The sequence below is a fragment of the Micrasema longulum genome, unplaced genomic scaffold (assembly GCF_059751315.1).
Source record: "Micrasema longulum isolate JH-2025_06_02 unplaced genomic scaffold, ASM5975131v1 h1tg001050l, whole genome shotgun sequence".
Lineage (NCBI taxonomy): Eukaryota > Metazoa > Arthropoda > Insecta > Trichoptera > Brachycentridae > Micrasema > Micrasema longulum.
The window spans coordinates 386,794-402,786 of NW_028278238.1; the positions used below are offsets into that span (position 1 = coordinate 386,794).

Here is a 15,993-nt window from a genome sequence, read left to right on the forward strand (position 1 = left end):
GTACATCAGTACTAAATGTAAGCAAAGCCCTTTGGAGCTTCAAAGTCAAAGCATAACACCCGAGCCAAATAATAGCTGGCAATTCCGTTTGACTGAATTCTCCTTATAATAAAGTGTATTTTATATTATAATACGAGTAGTCGTTAAAATTTTAAAAGAGGAAATTAACATTATCCTTTTCAGCTAACTTTCCCCAGTTTTTTAAACAGGGGTAGGTTCTATCAGTCTTGTTACCTTACCACTCCTTGAATTCAAAGCGGAAAATAAAAGTAAAATAATAAACTCCGACCAGCATGTACATAACTAATTTAATTTACTAACTAAATCTAGATAATCTTCATAGCTTTTCAAAATAAGTCATAAGACATCATTTGTAAGATAAATGCTTACTGCATTTTAGGTTTCATCTAGCCCTGGCCTTCCCAATAACATATTTTGATTAGAATGGTTTTTAAAAAAAAACTGATTCATGAACCGGGCACTAATTTTGGATGAGCTTCTACCATATCTTACCTCCTGATTAATTCACCTGAAAGTAAAAGTCCAAATAGCGGATACGACCACTGCCTACCCAATTTCATTCCAGATTTGTTGCAACTGAAAGGAAAAACATTTTTGAGAAGGTAATATGGAAGTCTAGGCATTTTCAGGGCTTATGACCTGTCATTGCCTGATTTAAGTATTCACTTTACACACTGTGACGTTCACCATTCTGCACAAGCCCTGTAATTGCCTAGACTTTTATACTCCCTTCTCAAAAATGTTTTTCCTCTTTGTTGCAATAAATTTGCATCTTAATATCTCCGTAGATATGTCGAGGTTGTCTACAAATACTTGGGCAGGCTCAAAACATCGTTGATTATTAAATTTCGTGTTGACTTGTATCACTTATTTTCATAAATCTTTTATATACGCACAGGCGCTGATAACATTTAGGGCTTTACTCACAAACCTGGTATAAAGTTACGCCTAGGCATAGTGGTAGAATAAGGATGGGAAAACCATCGTAATACGAATGATATTCCCATCCGTATTCTACCACTATGCCTAGGCGTAACTTTATACCAAGTTTACGAGTAAGGGCCCCTAGATATGCAAATTTTATCCGCACTTCGGCCAATCAGATATTAATTGTAAACAATTACGTATGTTGTCAATCTGTTCAAAATCATGCCTAGTTTGAAAAAGACAACGAAATACGAGTACATAATTGATTTATCAAACTAATTGCTGCATCTTGCTAAATCCAAAATGCACCTTCTCTAGCCACCTGAAAAATTCCCAATTCATTATCTGGGCTGGTATTCCAAACGAAATTATAGCGCGGTATAGCGAGTTTTTACGTACTAAATACGCATTATAGCGCGCTGTAAACGCGTTCGGAATACCAGCCCTGATTCCACATTTCTCAGTCTTATCTCCCCATTAAAAAACAGCTGTGATTTTTTATTAATTAGGTTTTTTTCATGTATGTATTCTTCTGATATATATTTTCGGTTTTTAGTGCCTATTTTTGACCAATCTGTTTTTTGGTTGGTTGGAAGATATTGCTTTTAGCAATAAGTCCGCCAAAGTACTTATTCTTTGTACTTGATCTTTAAAACAATAATTATAATAATTACTCACTACAGTATTTGCCATTTAGGCGATATTTGCACTAATCCGATTGGCATTAACCATTTGCACGTGACTGGATTATTCAAATAAACACCTTTTTATCTTGAAATATTTTAGGTTTGCCAAACGCATCATATAGGCATTCTTCGTTTCCGTATTCTAAAGTCCGATATAAGTCTTGTGTTATATTCGGAAAACATTTTTTGTGGCCAAAACGAGTTTTTTTAGCGTGTATCGTATATCGCCGATTTATTCACAAAACGTGAATACATTGGAATTAATTCATATAAAATGAAACACGTGGTTCTAATAATATAAACGTACTTATTTACATATTATTATTATTATTATATGGCAGGGAGATAAGTAATATCATTAAGATTTTCAGACGAAATCGAAACCGAATTTCGGCTTCTGTTCTAGTTTCGGCCGCAGTCGAAACAGAAACTTATTCAAATAAATTGAAAGTCACTTCAAAACGTCCAAAATTAGCTGTTTGTATTGTCAAACCTAACGGGGTTCATTAAAATGAGTGTTAAATAAAATACACAATGAAATACTAGGCACAAATTGAATGAGTAAACTTGTTTATTTTAACGCATTAGGTTCGTTGTTATGCTATACATATAACTTATATGCATAGACATATAATACATATACCAGAAGGCGCGTAGAATCATGTTTGCATACAACTTATATGCATAGAATTATAATACATATACCAGAAGGCGCGTAGAATCATGTTTGCATACGTCGCACTGTGTCCAAAAATCAGACATCCCGCCTGCGCGCATGCGTGAAGTGGCCGCGTAGTTTTACCAGACTGCGAACAATTTACTATCATAACACAAATATAAGATAATTTTGTGTATTTTTATGTTATGTTTTACCACAAAAAATATTTTACTGACGGAATTTAAAAAAACAAGTAGGTACTTTTACTAGGCAAACGTAAAAAAAATATTAAAGTAATCATTTAGTTATTCAGTAAATTAATACCGTTTAGTATTATACTAAGGTTTATTAATAGAAAGCCGGGTAAAAAAAATCGACCGATACTAACAAAATGTCCACCTTGTTTTATTTAACAATCTGACAAATAGTAAAAAAAGTGAATCCTTAAATAATATTATTTGTGAATTCGCTACTTACACACGAAATGTGATCCCACCCTATTCACCTTTAATCCCTGCAATATTTTGACACTTACAAACGACACAACACGGCATAATTGAATTTAAACCGGCAGTTGCGTATTAAGTGACGTCTACTGAGTAACTAATGGTCAAAACGTAAAACTACTCATTTATGAGTAGAGTTTAGTCGGCTTCAGTTTGATGCGTGTACGCGGTTTCTGGATTATTATAATTCTATGCTTATATGTAAGAGTTCTTCAATGTACGCTATAGGAACTTAAAATTATTAACTGTTAAGGAATCATAAAAATATAAATATGAAAGATCTTAGAACTCACGAGAGCTAAGAGTCACGGGCCATAAGATGCACCCGAGTACAGCCGAACGTAATCCGACACATCCCGACCGCAGATTTCGGCTGAGCTGAAGTTTCGGCTGAAACTAAAAACCGCGGTCGAAACTCTTTTTACTGGCCGGAATTGAAATTTCAATCGGTCACTAACGATTATCTATGAATACGTCCACTCGGAAAAATGGTTCGCCCAAATTCCAAATTTAGTCGTCTAGTCCAGTAAGATAATATACAATATTATCTATGTTCTATGATTAGAATGCTTTCATCAGCTTGTTTTACAATAAAACCAGTATTATACTATTACGCGGTAGCCCAATGGATTACTCATATTATTTTTATCTAAAAGATAAAACTTGCAGCTGCGGAGTTTGATTATTGAACGCATTGAATATAATTGTCGTAAATACGGATTAACTTGGTCGACTTGGCGACGAACAAACGTCACGATGTTTGATTCGACCCTAGAATTTGTGAATGTCCCTGAGAATACATTAAAATCGCTTACGGAAAGGTTTTACAGGCTAGTAAGCATACGAGTATCAATTCAAATTTTTATTACCAGAGTAGTAAACTTTGATTATCACAATTCCATTAGTGTTTTTTTGTGCATTAAAAGCTATAGCTTGGGTTATTTATTTAGCGCTTAGAAAGACCAAGATGCATGATTATGGGAGTTAATCATAGAGAAGATATGACATTTTCCTGAACTGATGTAGCTTAGAACGCAGAAAGAGAATCGGTGTCTCGGAAGAATATCGTGTATGCGTATGCGGTGGTTTAACTTTGTGAGGAGTGAAGTAATAAGAGAACGGACCCAGCGAACTCCGGTGATGACTTTAAAAATTTAAGAATAAATTAAAGAAAAGCTTCCTGGCAAAATTAACATTAACCGTATTTTGAAAATAAAAATGTATGTATAATATGTGCCTGTGTATTTCAAATTATAAATTTTGTGTTTTTTTTTTTTTACTTGTTATTCGTATTAAGTTTTCTCAATTTTCACAATTGTTTAATTTTTTATTTATTTTATTATTTTGTTTTGCATTTTTTTGTTTATTTTTAAAAATATTTTGTATACTTGCCTAACACAAGAGCCAGACACTTTTTTAGCAAGTTCAACCTTAATTGTTCCATTTTTTTACTGCATGTTTTGTTTATTTACGCTAATAAAGGTTTTTATTGAAGAAAAAAAAAACTCGTCAAGCGGAGGCGATACGGTTGGATAGGCCATAAACTGCGGATGCCCCCTTAGAGCCTCAACCGCGCTTTACAAGGCATCAGGTTCTCGACGTCCTGGACGTCCGCCGCTGACTGTTCGTCGGTAGTTTGTGTCAAAACTACAGGACGCGAACCAGACTTGGGAGGACGCGAAGGAGTCGGCGGCCGACAGAGAGGCATGGAGGCTCTTTGTGGATACCATATGTCCAATTAGGGAGCGGAAATGGAATGATGATGATGTAGCTTACAGTTTATTCATCAGATTCTCACATAGTTGTCTCGCTAGCTAGAAAACGATCGCTTACCTTCGATTGCACTAAATTTAATCATTTTCCGAACATCATTACTGAATGCCGCTAGTAAAAACTTAACATAAAGTTTATTATATCAGCTGTGTTTCGATAAATCACCGTAAATATCTAATTACACGATAAACAAATACTTAATTTGTGTAATTCTACTACAGCGAAGTTGTAAGCATAGTTGTTATTTTCCGGTCTCATCGTCAACTCAGCCATCAGGTCACCACGCTTACGTCTCGGTTATCTTTGTTAAACTTGAGCAGTTTTATCACGCACAACAACTAAATGCTACAACCAGCTAGTAAAACGAGTTGACGATGGTGTGCAACAGTTTCTGAAGATTACATCAGAGGTCTAAAACTAATACCGTTTAATCCGGAAGTAAGACGCTTTCAATCTCGATCTTACATAATACTTGTATTTTTGTTATTATCATTTTAATGGTGTTATATAATTTTAAGTTAATTCGCTGGTTTTATCGACCGAATATTTTTTATTATGACGCTCCAATTGTAAAAATTGATGAAGAACAAAAATATCGAATAATTGAGGATGGACTGAAAAAATATTCATAGTACCTGAAGCGCAAGACTGATCAATTTACCTTCATGTAACAAAAATGATTAAGATACGCTGCGATTGGTGTACCATAGTGGCATAAATAAAAATAAAGTAAAATTCGTTTTAAATATCTTTTTCTTAAAATCTAAATTTAGTAAGTAAAAAAGGGGAAAACCAAACAACAGTATCAAAAAAGTGTTTTATTAAATTTTTATTTTATTGATATATTTTTAAAAAAAATATATTTTTATGTAAACATTATTATATTGTGTTACCAAAATATTTAAAGAAAGAAATCCCTGCAAAAAACTGCTTTTGAAGTTTGGCGGGAATTAAATCATTGTTCAAAAGAATGCTTATGTAAAAAATTTCAATAAAAAAAGATTTTTTTAAGTGCCCCATGCATCATTAGGTGCGGAATGGGATGATGATGAAAAATACACAGGTACACGCAAAATCCACAGATTTATTGAACGTAGTGATGCAGAGAGCAGCCAGCCATAGAAAAGTGGAACTGGGATAATAGCACTTTGGTAAAGAGTGAATAATAAAATCTACACAACAGTTGGCATGTTTTTTACTTTGGCAAATGATAAATTATGCATGCTTTCTTTTTTTATAATACGAGAAAGAGTTTAATCATGTATATGGTCATATGACAGCCAGATCTAATATTGAATGAAACCTCATAATATAAACTCTGAATGTATGAGTTGACATTTATTGTTATGACAATTTGACATCACACAATTTTCAGAAGGTGATAATTAAAGTTTTTTGTATGAAAGTGGCCTGGCTGTTTTAAGCTGTACGTAGAATTGACCTTCTTGAATTTGATAACACTAATATCTCAATTTTCAAAATTGTGTTAAATTTATTTGTACTTTTTTATTTAAGGAATATAATTATACATTTTTACACTTTTCAATTTTCATATTTTTACTAAAACTAAAAATCCCACCAAGCCACTTTCTGTAGCTTGTTGGTTGAGATTATATTTACACCAACTTATATAATATTATCTACATTTATAAAAACAATGAATAACAGATATAATTAACAGCCGGAAAGATCAGGATATACATGTATATAGGAATTTTTTTTTTTTTTTTTTAAATACAAGAAAATATATGAACAATTTAAAGGCATTATTAGTTGTAATCTGTACGTTTGAACTCTATAATAAATGAATTAAATAAAATTTGCAAACATTTAATTTTCCCAGCTAAAATAAAAATATTAGCACTTATTCATTAAAAACTTTCTTCATTAAAAACCTTCACACCTATTTAAAAATATTATGCATTAAAATAATGATCGATTTAAAATACTGATTTTTCACATTGAAGCGGATTTTAAAACGGAAAATTTGTGATATTATAATGAATTATATCATAATTGGAGACGAGGAACAAGAATCCCAACCGTCCATGCGCTCTGTAGATGCAAGACGTGGTGGGATATTTATTTATTGTACAGCGCCCTTGAGGTGATTTTCAAAAAAACGGCGCTATAAAAATTATCCATATATATATATAATAAATAGAATATTTAAATGTGTTTGAAAATACGAAAATCGGGCATTTCTAACGGCTTCCAAGATTCTCAGCATATGAAACTAATCGCACTGTTTAAATACACATATTTAAGTAGATACTATTTATGTATTTATCGTTTTCCTGTTCGTTAATCTACGTACCTTAGACCTTTGTTCCACTGTTATATTGTAAATGGATTATATTTACGCTCTACGTGCATACATAATATATATTACACATGTAAGTAATTGATAATTTCAAAACGTTGGAATCCGATTTATTTTTTATTTATTTTATTTTTGTTTATTTAATTTTACAATACGCCCAAAGGGCATTTACAAAAAATATACAGGTAAGTACAAACATAGTGCGTAAAAATTTAAAAGATAAACAATGCTTTTTTGTATACATTTAGAAACAATAAGAAGCATACTGCCATGCAAAATAAAAAGTGAAACTTTACATAGTAAAAAAGAAAAAAATAAATAAATGGATATAATAAAAGTAATTGAATTAAAAAGCAAATTGTAAATAACTTGTAAAGAATTCAAACAAAAAAATAAATACTTTTTCATATACTTATAAGTATAAAAAAAATGGTATCAACAAATTATTGTTAAAAACAAATAATGAAAATTAGTTAACAGTAAGTATATAAGTGAAAATAATATAATATACGGTACACAAAAATATTTGATAAATAAATTGATAAATAGGTTAGGTTATTGAAAAATATTTGACGGATTTTATTCAACTATCGTCATAAATTGCGTTGCATATTATACATGATCATCATACAACACAACATAAATATACCAAACTCGGCGATCTTGACCATTTGGTTACACGAAAGTTAGATGATCCGTCTAACGCCTTTGGCTATGAAATATTGCTGTGTAAAATCATGTTTTAAATTCATATTTCATGCTGTCTTTATTATGAATCGAACCCGGGTAGGGCTGATAGGCAACTGCGCCAATCACTACAGTAGCTCAATCACAAATAACTATCGACGTGCTAATAAGCGACGTAATAACAATTTCTCACCATGGTTGTTTATCGTATTCGCGATCACAATGGAACATACATTAAATGTTGAAATACTTACGCTTCGTGACGTATAATCCTGCTGCGCAATCACATATTTGAATTTCACTGGTGTAAATATAGAAAATATTCCAAAACTGCTATTTTTAATTCATTTCAATGTTAGATTTGATTCCCGCGATGTTTGAGACATAAAAAAAACTGTCTCCTGAAATGGACCAGTGGATTTTTTATAAGCTGGCGCGTGCGCTATACTTACACATACGCATTGTATAGTATCCGTGAATAAGCCCATGGTACGACATCGCACGGCATACGCATTCATTCATTCATTATTCCATGTCCGCTCCCTAGTTTGTAGCATATGGTGTCCACAAAGATCCTTCAAGCATCTCTGTCGGCTGCCAGCTCCTGTGCATCCTCCCAAGTCAGGTTCGCGTCCCGTAGTTCTGACACGAACTGCCGACGAACAGTCAGCAGTGGACGTCCAGGACGTCGAGAACCTGATGCCTTATAAATTAGGCAAGCGCGGTTAAGGCTCTCAGGAGGCATCCGCAGCACATGGCCAAGCCAACCGTATCGCCTCAGCTTGATGACATTATAACCAGAGTTTGCTGCGTCCGTTCTCTTATTACTTCATTCCTCACGATGTCAAACCACCGCACACTCAAGATTCTTCTGAAACTCGGAATTTTTCTGTTTTGGGCCCTAGTGAAGTGCCACGATTGGCATCCGTAAAGAAGGATAGGTGTTTTCTGCAAGCGTTATATAGGCGGCATTTGGTTTTTACTGAGTAAATATCCAATATCCAGATAGCCTTCATACAGTTAAATGTGGCGCCTACTATTCCTAGCCGCACTCCCAGCTCTTTTTGAAAGCTGCCATTTTCCGTAACATATACTCCCAGGTATTTGAAACTCTCCACCCTTTCGATGACTTGGTTTGACAGAGTCAGGGGATTTTGGGCATCGAGGCATGAAGTGTTACACAGTACAACATGAAAAACATTAAGGAAAATTGTTACATATGATGCTGGTATTGCTAGGTTTAACGTGAACATAGGAAAAATACATAAACAACTTGATTCATTAAGCGAGGTAGTTTTATTTGAATTAGAATAGTGACTTTTGAATTATAAAACATGATGCAAACCCGGTCTAGAACCGGTATGTTGTGAACTGACCTACTCATAGAAATTGTATGGGTATTGCCACACTGATACTCCGTTCTGAGGCTGTCCTCACAGCTCAATAGTCAACACATACCGGTAACTGCCATTAATTTCGCGTTGATTTGTTTACATTCATAGAACAAGTGCCTTTAAGGCGAGGTTGTCAATGAAATCGTGCCTTATTTATGTAACATACCCTTGCCATTCCTGTACATATACATGTTTGACATCAACTAAAGCAACAAATCAAATATACAGTTTTTATCCATAACATGATTGAAGGGTAAAATCAAATCAAAATTAAATTGAATTTAAAAAGCAATGACGTACTTCAGAGAAATTTACAAAAATACTTGTCCTAAAACACATTGTACAAAGGTTTTTAAGTGCGCACAATGAGTTACATGAATAAATAAAAGAAATAAAAATCTATAAAATATTTAAAGTTGTTTTCTTTAAAATTTTAGGCTCTATCAGGTTTTTAGTGAGTTTTAAAAAAAAAATTGTTACATTTTTATTCGTTTGGTTACGTGTTTATTATTGTTTATTTATTTATTTTACAGAAACAAACAGTCGACAATGATATAATAACATAAAAAAGATACGGTTTAAGGACAGACCAGCGAAGTTTCTAAATAAAAATCATACATATTAAATTGTGGTACAACAAAAGGATGTGTTTATGTGTATTTGTATAGAGTAAGTGTATGTTACTTACTCTCGTACGTTTGCATTATTTTTATGTTTTTATAAATGTATATTTTTACTCATTGTACTTTCTGGTTTTGTCGTTTATATGCTCGTTGTAATTTATGAACATACGTAATTTGCTTTCGGCCGATATTATGTTTTGGTAGAAGGCACTTAATAAAGGGAAAAATTCAATGACGCATGAATCAAAGAAATTTATACACGGCATGTTTGCAATTGTTGCTATCTTTATTTTATTCATTAGCATGTAAATGCCATATTCACAATCTTTTAGATTTATTATTTCAGGGAACATCTCCAGAAATATTCCTTCACTAAAAGATCTTTTTTATCAAAAAAATATATACTCGCATATTGTTTTGTATCTAGAAAAATCTCTATTTACAAGTGATCACCATTCCGGTTTTTAAAGATGATTATTATTTTCGGTATCATTAAAGTGAAACTAGCCGACATACTTTTTTTCTATAGATGTTATTCAGTTCATACTTATACTAATCGATATCGCCATTAGGAAAATCTTCATTTCGTTTTACAAACCTAACTTTAAAGTAATCTTAGTCAAGATAACTATATCTGAGTCAAAAAAGAGAGGAAAGAACGCCACACTACCCTGTATTTTCATTTAGACTTCGCTTTCGCTACATTCATACATCTTCCCATGCACGCATGTCGATTATTCAGACTCTTACATGTCCATCTTCAAGTAATTGTTGGATTTTGTCTGTCTTCTTGGTTTTCCCCGCGTCCTGCGTCTATCAACATTCGCATCACGAATCTTCGTTATTTCGCTATGCATTCGCTCTACATGTCCAAACCATAATAGCACCCTATTGTTGATTTTGTAGACAATGCTCAAGTTTTAACCTTGTACAGGTATGTACTGCGCGAATCTCAACATTTTTGCATCTATCGTAGATAAATTTATCACATTTAGCCCACCGTCATCCTTGTTTTACTGATTTTATATTCCACCTCCGTGCATTAGGATCAGTAGCATACCGATACTCCACTGTGAAGATATTATTTCGCCTCCTGCGACGTTTAAATATTTTGATAAATTGAGTTTATCCACCGAGATCTCCTGCGCCCCGATTATGAACGCTATCTTCGTCGGTACATATCGAGACGGTATAAACTAACATCGATATTTTTGTACGAAAATGTGTATATTTGTATGAAAATTCAAACTATCTTTAATATAATATATCTATTAAAAAATTGTGAGCATCTATTTTTCATACCGAAAACTTAATTTTACTTTGCAGATGAAATTGAAGATAAATTTTAACTTCCCATATTAGAATACGGACACAGGGCCCCGATTACAATGGAAATTAACATTTATCTTCAATTTTATCTACAAATTAAAATTAAGTTTTCTGTATGAAAAGCAGAATATGCATACATTTTTTTATTTTAAACATGTTTGATTACAGGTTACCGACGAAGATACTTTAAATGGTCATGCAAATATACTCATTTTCGTTCACAAATATCGGTTTTTCTTTATATACAGTCGAAGATAACTCTGTTAACTTCCCATTGTGATCGGGGCCCCGGTGGAACTTCATTTTGATTGCAATAAGTAACAAGAAAGTGATTGGGCGCTTTTTAAGTTATCAGAACTAAGAGTGTTTGAAATCAATCAATATTTATTTGTATGTGAAAGTTTTTCAAAACCGTAGGCACCGTTAGATGTGGGAAACGAAAAACATTTATTTAAAAAAAAAAAACGTTTTGTCCATCCATGGAAGTAGTCACGCAAAGAATACGTCTATAGCAGGGGCGAACCGTGTATAGAAGCGATTATGCGCAGCTTACCATTATATTTGACTAACCATAATAATGTTTTATTGTAATTTTATTTACAGAAAAACAAATAAATAATTAACATGTGTTTTAAATCATTCCCACCGTTTGTATTTTTATCCTAATATAAATATAAATTTTAATAAAGCGCGCCCAGCGCCTGCGGTGAGCCAAGAAACTAGCAGATTATTTTAGCTTATTTTTCCATACAAATAAGTACACTATATTTTGAATGTCTTAACCCCAGTGCGGGTTTTTTATTCTAGATTAAACTTGCAGATTACACAAATTATTTGAAGATTCTTGATTTGGAAAACAGTATTTCAAACATTGTTTCTTAAGGACTATTTTTCTTTGAGATGGTACTTTTGACATATGACCATAATTACTTTCATGCGTCATATTGCAGGACATGTAGCGCTCCACGCGGCTGTTTTTAGCACTATTAATTACAAGAACAATTCAGCCTGTTGACATTTCAATTTAATACCTAATATCGACTAAATTCATGGTGGTATTTTTTTATTTATTTTTTAATGAATTATATATTAAAGTAATGGATAATATATATATATAATATAATATATTACGAAGTTACATCGTTTGAGTTGATTTCATGGATGATAGTTGTTGTATCGCACAGAACCACAAACAAATATCAATTTATAGTATATATTACTTACATTATTTTATGGACCTCCTATGTAGGTACAAATATATGATATTTTTTTATAGCTTACCTGTAAATAAAATCACCATTCGCCACTGGTCTATAGTATGTATATATACATATGTTGTATTCTAGTATGAAGTTGGTATAAAACAGCGCAATTTCCACGTTTGATTGCAGAAGTTAGCCTTGTATTAGCACAAGTCTTGCAAATACCTTTACGGCCAAACCTGTATTATATATTTTTCTAATAAAATCACGTTTTCCGCTGATTTTTCCGTCCACCTGTTCGAATTTAATATTTTCACGACTACAAGTGATGTCTTACGCTAAATGGAAACTCAATTGAACGTAGTTATGCAGAAAGCAGCCAGTCCACAATTTTAAAAAAAGTTCATAAATTTCAACACCTACTTACAATTTTTCACAACCTATGTCGGAGCATGAAGAAAATAACAAAGTACGAAGGTGTAAATATTGTATTTTATTACATGTTGTACACGAAATAATGATTTCTTGAATTAAGGGAATATTCCTTTTTTAAATATCTTCGTTTTATCCCAATTTTAATTTGTAAAATATGTACGTAACTGGTTTTCGGTTGTTATTATCATGTTTTAAGAGAAGCCATCAATAAAAATCTCATTTATTTATTTATTTTACAGAAAGAAACAGTCGAAAGTAATATAATAACATAAAAAAGATACGGTTTAAGGACAGACCAGCGAAGTTTCTAAATAAAAAACATACATATCAAATTGTGGTACAACAAAAAGGTGTGTTTATGTGTATTTGTATGATAGTAAGTCTAGAGGTGTATTTGTGTGGGATTAAGTGTTCAGGTGTGTGTAAGTCTGAGCATCATTAAATAGCAAATGGGATCGTATCGCAGCCAGAAAGAATGAGTCTTAATTTATTTTTCAATAAATTAAGGGGCGTGTTAAATATATCAATACATGAAAAAAAAAAAGCATTATAGTTAGTGCAAGAACGATAGAGGAAAGAGTGTTGTGCATAGTTAGTGCTACCGATTGACAGATGGAATAAATACTTATTTCTTGTCACGCAAAAGGGGACATTAAGATTGATTTTAGAGAATAGGTTAAAAGAGTCTACTTAATTATTTAATAATTGCTATAAATAGCATAATTCAGATATAGTGCGTCTATTTTCAAGGGTAAAAAATACATTTTGTTTAGCAGATTGACTGTAAGTGCAAAGTTCAAGTTGTAATTTGTAAATATGTACGTAAATTGTTTTTGGTCGTTATTATCATGGTTTGAGATAAGCCCTTAATAAATATCTTCGTTTTATCCTAATTGTAATTTGTAAATATGTACGTAACTTGTTTTCAGTCCTTATTATCATGTTTTGAGAGAAGCCCTCAATAGAGAAATAAAAACTATAAATTCCCCAGCAGTGTAATCTTTTTGCTTTTTCGAACTACGCTTGAATTTGATTTCAAACAGCTGCTACGGTCTGTAATATTTTTACCTGCGATCCCCATACACCTACCTATTATATCAAACACAATAGACTCTCCATAAACACTACTACCCAACCTACCTGAAGTGAGGTTCCAAAATAACTTTGATGTGCAAACGATCAAATTCATCGGTTAATAATATGCATTCCGTAAGCTCATTTTCCCTCCGTATCTAGCACACAGCACACCCGATGTCCGATGTCCGATGCATTTTCCATGGCTAAAAATAATCACAAGTAATTATTAGCATCCATTCCTCTATCGGTTACCTATCTGTTTCGCAATATTAGTGCTTATTTCATACCAATCAATGACATGTGTTATGTTTTGCAAGAGATAATTAGATGTTGCATGTCGCATATTTTGTCTGAATTAATTTTATATTATCAACGGCAATGGTAATTACATTTTTCATTTCTGTCACACTGCTTCTCATAGAGATGCTAAGGACATACCATTTTGTATTTTTACTCTATAAATAATGTTAAGCATAGGGTTTAAAAAGTGATTTATTCATTTAGTTTTTTATTGTTTACTTTTTAGCAGGAAAACTTGACAAATTATCTACTCTGCTCAATGTCTTTTAAAAAAAAATTTTTTGATTTAATTTTAAGTTGCTAGAATTCCACTCGTCCATGCGCTTTGTAGCTGCAAGATGATTGGTAATCTAGTTTATGTAAATGTTATCACCTATTAAATATCTACATTTTGTAAACGGGGTCTAGAATTTCAACCGTGCATGCGCTCAGTAGCTGCAAGACTTGTTATAATATAACTCTTGTTTTCAAAATCTAGTTTTATTATTTTATTTTACTGTCATTCAAGCTCTAACCTTCATTGACAAATTAAAACATAATGTAAATGGGAGCTAGATTTCTTACGGTCTATTCGCTATGTAGCTGCAAGACGTGCTGTAATCTAGCTCCTATCTGTCGTAATGTAAATATATCATAATTGGAAACGAGGAACTAGAATCCCAATCGTCCATGCGCTCTGTAGCAGCATGACGTTCTGGAATATTTATTTACTGCACAGCACCCTTGAGGTGATTTTCACAAAAATAGCACTATATAAATTATCTAACCGCAATAAAAATCATCACCATCATAATAATCACTATTTCAGTTCGAAAGTAGTCAAAGAGGATAGAAAGTCTCGCATCTTGACATACTTACCTGTAAATATTATGGTTCTTTACATCTATTGATGCATTCCCCTTATCTATAAAAAACCTATTCAAATGACATGTAAAATAGCAAGAAATCTCAATCTTTATAATTAGTTGATTAGATATTTATTTCCATAGTTAATTATTTTGATAAAAAGCCGTCCTGAAGATGCCTACTTGGGCGAAAGCCCATGTTGGTCAGTTAACAAAATTATAAAACTAAACTAAGGAATTTTATTTGTAAGTATTAGTTTTTTTTTTATTGATTTTATATTACTAATGAAAAAAAAAAGGAAATAAGAAAACAAATGAAGACACACCTAAAACTTCATGATCTCTAAGTATTTTGTTTTTCTTCTAATTTATTGTTTTGAATATATTTTATGTTGCAATTTGTTCAGTACTGTGATTATAATTTTTGTAATATAATTTTGTGAAAGGTTCGTTGAACCGTTAATAAATAAAAAAAGTTATGAAAAAAATTCAGTTGTTTGTGTAAGTTTAGTGTTTTGGGGATTATGTATGCCTACTACATGTGTGCATCAATATTATTGTCACCTTTTTCCTTAAATAAAATATCATATATACTGCGATCGTTCACGCCACAAACGATAGTCAATTTCGACGGTCCCCTACGTATACAATCGAATCTGCATTTTGTGAGGTTTACAACAGAAGCATGTTTCGCAATTCTACACCATCTACCAAAAAAATAATCAAGCTTTGTTTTTGCTCTCCTGTAAACCTCGCAAAATGTACATGCGATAGTATACGTTGAGACCGTCGATTTTATCGTCTAAATATTCCAAATTACCTACTTATTTCCTACCAAATTGTGATAAATAATAAAGTTAAGGCTGTAGTCCGGTAAAACGAACGCAACATTAGGAAAATATACGATTTTGCCATTTAAAAACGAATGGTTTTTTTCAATCGCGCAATAATAAAAAATAAAAACAAATAAATTAGATAAAAACAGTAATTTTTAAAGGTATTTTCATTAAAAAATACAATTAAAAGTTTTATGCAACTAAAATATAATTACTTTTAGACCGGCAGATTACGCCATTTTAAATTCATACAAAACAGGGATCTGGGATCTCAATGAAGACTAAGTATTGAACTAAAATTTGTTGTAATAATTTGAAGATAATAAATTGAACATGAAAGTAGTCGCGGCCAAATTTTTTTTTTGTTTTTG

At 32.2% G+C, this 15,993-nt stretch overlaps 1 protein-coding gene across 1 annotated transcript in view; it reads left to right on the forward strand.

Annotated features, from left to right (window-relative positions):
* Positions 1 to 15,993, forward strand: part of LOC148277323 (ATP-binding cassette subfamily G member 4) — a 67,381-nt gene that overhangs the window by 24,310 nt on the left and 27,078 nt on the right. The gene's annotated exons all lie outside the window — the stretch shown is intronic.